This window comes from Emydura macquarii, unplaced genomic scaffold (genome assembly GCF_026122565.2).
Source record: "Emydura macquarii macquarii isolate MOO-44397 ecotype Brisbane River unplaced genomic scaffold, CSIRO-AGI_Emac_v2 contig_3069, whole genome shotgun sequence".
Classification (NCBI taxonomy): domain Eukaryota; kingdom Metazoa; phylum Chordata; order Testudines; family Chelidae; genus Emydura; species Emydura macquarii.
The window spans coordinates 35,944-40,749 of record NW_027133206.1 but is presented as its reverse complement, the minus strand read 5'-3'; the positions used below and the strand labels follow the sequence as shown (position 1 = coordinate 40,749).

At 46.2% G+C, this 4,806-nt stretch overlaps 1 pseudogene; it reads left to right on the top strand.

Annotated features, from left to right (window-relative positions):
* Positions 1-3,358: 3,358 nt before the first annotated feature.
* On the top strand, positions 3,359-4,293 carry LOC137141492 (olfactory receptor 14C36-like; annotated as a pseudogene).
* The last annotated feature ends 513 nt before the right edge of the window (positions 4,294-4,806 follow it).

Genomic DNA, 4,806 nt, shown 5'->3' with positions numbered 1-4,806 from the left:
TTTACATTAAGCTGGTGAAAAGCAGCATTTCTCTTCTGCAAAGGGAAGTTTCAAAGCTGACTTGAGTCAATGTTCGGCTGTAAACTTTTGAAAGAAGAACCAGACTGTCTTGTTCAGAACTGCAAACTTTGCAGAGTTACGAGCAGCCGCCATTCGCCAGGTGGCTGGTAACTCTGCGGTTCTGCTGTAATCCCATTGGGCAAAGAGCTAAGAAAGAACAGACAGGTTAGGCACTTCTGTCTCTTGTTCAGTTCAGATTCACAGGCAAAGAACAGGGATTTGAAACTGTTTCATGGGCCAGGTTCCCAGCAGGTGTGAATCAGCCATAGCTCCATTGCCATCAATGGGCCAGATCCCCAGGTGCTGTAGATCAATTTCAGATCCACTGAAATCAAAAGGCCACATCTCCACTGGGCACAAACCATCAATGAAATGATACCAAGTGACATCAGTTTCGGACACTGCACTGAGCTTTAGTGTTTGCCTCTGGCTGCCTTTTAGTGAGCAGCGTCCTACACCCAGGGCAGCCAGAGCTGCGGGTTCCTCTGGTGGCTGCATCACACCAGCTGCTGATGCAACGCAGGAGAGAAACATCTCTGCTGTCTCAGAGCTGGTTGTGTGGCATGACTGAAGGGACAGGCTATTACAGCCCATCTGAGTTTCTGGTGCCACTGGGCTCTGAGCTATTGTAGGTCACAGCTCTGGGCTAGCCTACAAATGTAACTATTATTCTGCAAACCCCTTGGGACACCCCTTGAGCCTCAGTCCTGCCTTGTTTTTAGCCCAGGGTCCTTCCAGAGATGCTGTCATGGCGTGAGATCCAGGGGGATCGTGTTCCCCTGCTGTGGGGTTAGGGTCAGCTGGGACAGGCTGTCAGGTGGGTTTGCTGCAGAGGTGAGATCAGAGCTGGGCTCACAGCCCTGGAGATCGGATTCAGCTATTTAGCCCCAGAACAGGGACATCCTGGGTTGTGATGGTGTTTGAAGCCTGCATTAGAGCTGGGAGAGACTTTCAGTGCCTGATCCCATCTAGTCCTGCACCATCTAGCCACACCTGCCTGAGGAGGGGAGCAGGGAGCGGCCATCTGTGGAGTGGATCCTTGTCTACCAGGAACTGCAGAGAGACCCAGCAACTCAGGAAATATGGTGAAGGGGCAGGGAAACGGCTGCTGGATAATACAGGGACGGAGTCAGGCAATGACTGAAGAATCCTGACTTGTTAAATGCATCACGAGCTGGGCAATTTCCACATAGTGCAACACAGTAAGTTTGGTGTTTGGATTATAGGTTTGGGTATTAATCTCCTGGGCAAATTTAATATTAGAGCTGTGAATTACAATGGGAACTCTTAGAGACTTTTACTATCATTTAATCAAACATCTAGAGCTGCTCAGATTTCTTTCCCCAGACAAAAAAAAACAGGAAAAAAGGGATCTTTTCATAGAAATTGTTACAACCAAAACTTTCATTTTTTGTTTATTGAAAACCAGGTGATTTCAGGTAAAAACTGCAGAAATCTGAAAAAAAAAATTTTTTGCTGAAATTAGGAAAAAAATGTTTTCAGTTTTCCAATATCTATATTGAGAGTCCTGTAGCACTTCAAAGACTAACAAATTTAATTTCTGCAGGCATAAGCTTTTGTGGGCTGTAACCCACTTCGTCAGATGTAAGGAATAAAAATCAGATAGGGGGTGTATATATATACATCCAAGGGTAAGGAACAACAATGGGAAAGGTAGGTACAAGCAAAGTCCATTCAGTTAGAGTAGATGAGGCCTATTCACAATCATTGATCAGAATGTGAGAATGTGTGAACAGTGACAATTATTTCTTGTAATGAGATAACCATTCCAAGTCCCTGTTCAGACCCAGTTTGATTGTGTCAAGTTTGCAGATGAGTTCCAGCTCTGCAGTTTCTCTTTGAAGTCTGTTTTTGAAGTTTTTTTGTAGATGTATGGCAACTTTCAAGTCAGCTACAGAGTGTCCTGGCAGATTGAAGTGCTCTCTGATGAAAAGTGCTCTCCCATGAAAGCGTATGCCTGCAGAAATTAAATGTGTTAGTCTTTAAAGTGCTACAGAACTCTCGTTGTTTTTGCTGTATACAGCCTAACACGGCTACCCCCTGGAACAATATCTATATTGTATTTCTAGGACAACAGAGACTTTGCATGAAAGCTTCTTCAATAGAAAACCCAATTTCCTTTTGTTATAATTTCAGCACAGAATATCTCACCAACCCCTCCTGGAAATTTAGGTGTAAGCCAAAATGGGAACATTAATATTGCCCAATAAAAGCACATTCGCTCTGTTGCAATGGCGCTTATTTCTGTTTGAAAGGGACACCGGCAGGATGGTAAAACGGAGGAAGTGGCAAAGCTGGAGATCCCCCGGCGTATGTATTAAACACACTAGTGCCTTCAACTGGGGACGGTGGGTTTGAGCCCCCAGCCAAAGCCTGTTTCTCTGGACCCTGCCCAAGGACATGGAGAAGGTCAGTGGGATTAGAACCAGCTCTCCTGCTCTAGCGCTGGATCCACTGCTCCCCTCGGCTGCCAGCTAAAAACAGATGCTGTTGGCAGGGGAACAGAACATACACATAACCAGACACAGCCCATCCCCAAGGAGCTCACAATCCTAGCAGACAAGGCAGAGCAGTGTAGGGAGGGGAGACAGAGGCACAGGGAGGGCAAATGACTGGCCCAAGATCACAGAGTAGGTTGGTGGCAGAGCCAAGTCTCCTGACTGCCAGGGACCTGCACACACATAAAGTTACAGCAATAAATGACCCAGCAGAGAGGCAGCTGAGCGATGCTACTAGCCCACAATGACACAGAGAGGGAAATGCAACTGGGATTTGGTGTCATCCATCAATCCATCAGTAGGCAGCAGGGTGGTGTTGCAGTGCAATCATTACAGAGGAGCTCTCACACGGGTACCGAGTAACACTATGTCATATTTCCGCCGAAAGTGGGTATCAGGCAGTGTTGGCATTTTAGTTTCGTGCCCAAGCTCAGAGCCTGCGGTTTGAAGTGAGAGGGGATCCATCTTGGCTAGAAGTGTTGTGTTGGGGTTGCATTTTGCTCCATCCTTCACACGGCATTTCATCAAGACACATCCTGAGCTAGCCCTTCAGGTGGTGTACACTGCTGCATCTCCATTGACTTTACGGGAGCCTATTTACCTTCAGGTGATAACTCACCACTCCTAGTCAATGGAAGGGACGAGAGCTGTGTACCTTTGATGCTCACATCATGAGATATTACAGAGGGGGATCAGGGCCATTCCCTCTGTCACTGTAATCCCAACCGTTATCTTTGTCCTTCCCTCTACAGCCATCAGAGAATATACAGAGGAAGAAAATGTCCAACCGAACCGCTATGACTGAGTTCCTTCTCCTGGGATTCTCCGATGTTCGGGAGCTGCAGATTTTGCACTTTGTGGTGTTTCTGGTGATTTACCTGGCAGCCCTGATGGGGAACTTTCTCATTGTCACAGCTGCAGCCCTCGACCGCCACCTTCACACCCCCATGTACTTCTTCCTGTTGAACCTGTCCATCCTAGACCTTGGCTCCATCTCTGTCACCATCCCCAAATCCATGGTCAATTCCCTCATGAACACCAGGTTGATTTCTTATCCTGGATGCGTCGCCCAAGTCTTTCATTTGTCGTCTTCGCCGCAACTGATCTTGCCTTACTCACCGTCATGGCGTACAACCGATACGTCGCCATCTGCCAACCACTGCACTATGAGACTGTGATGAACAGGGGAGCTTGCGTCCAAATGGCAGCTGGTGCCTGGATCAGTGGCATTGTCTATTCTGCACTGCACACCGGGAACATCTTCAGGTTACCCTTCTGCCAGTCCAACGTCATCAACCAGTTCTTCTGTGAAATCCCCCAATTACTCAAGCTCACCTGCTCTGACTCCTACCTCAGTGGAGTTGGGTTTATTGCCTTTGGGGTGTTTATAGCTGCAAACTGCTTTGTTTTTATAATTGTGTCGTATGTTCAGATCTTCAAAGCAGTGCTGAGAATCCCCTCTGAGCAAGGCCGGCATAAAGCCTTCTCCACCTGCCTGCCTCACCTCACTGTGGTCTCTTTGTTACTTTTCACTGGCTCCTTTGAGTACCTGAATCCCACCTCCAGTTCAGCATCAAATCCGGATCTGCTGGTGGGTGTTCTCTATGCCGTGGTGCTTCCCATGATGAATCCCTTCATCTATAGCATGCGGAACAAGGAGATCAAAGCTGCATTACAGAAACTGATTGTGTGGAGGATATTCACCAAGAATTAGAATGTCCGTCCTTGCTCCTTGACTGTGATTTCATTCTGAGCTTCTTTATCGACTGACGACAAAATTGTCTCCTTGATATGCGTGTAATATGTTTATGAAGTAATAAAATCCAGACTAACTCCACTGAAGTCAGAAGCGTTAGTGAAGGGTTACAGCAGAGTAAATAGGATCAGAATCTATATATCTATCCATAAATCTGCCTATGCACCTATCTGTTTATTTTAGGGATTTATACTGCTACCATCACCATGTGAACTGAGCACATTGCATGGAATAACAATAGTCCTAAGTCCTAAGTTTCTTTCTCTTTTCCTTTTTGACATAAAAATTGTGTTTCAGGTATGGGTGGTTTGCTTTGTGTTTGCTTGATTGTTTCTTTTTGTGTGTGTTATTTTTTTTATTGGGTGGTTGATTTGTTCCTGTGCTCCACGTGGTTTATTTGGGGGGTAGGAGTTTGGGAGTGTGGAATATGCTTGTTTAAATGAGGGTGTCAATTATTTATCATCTATTCGA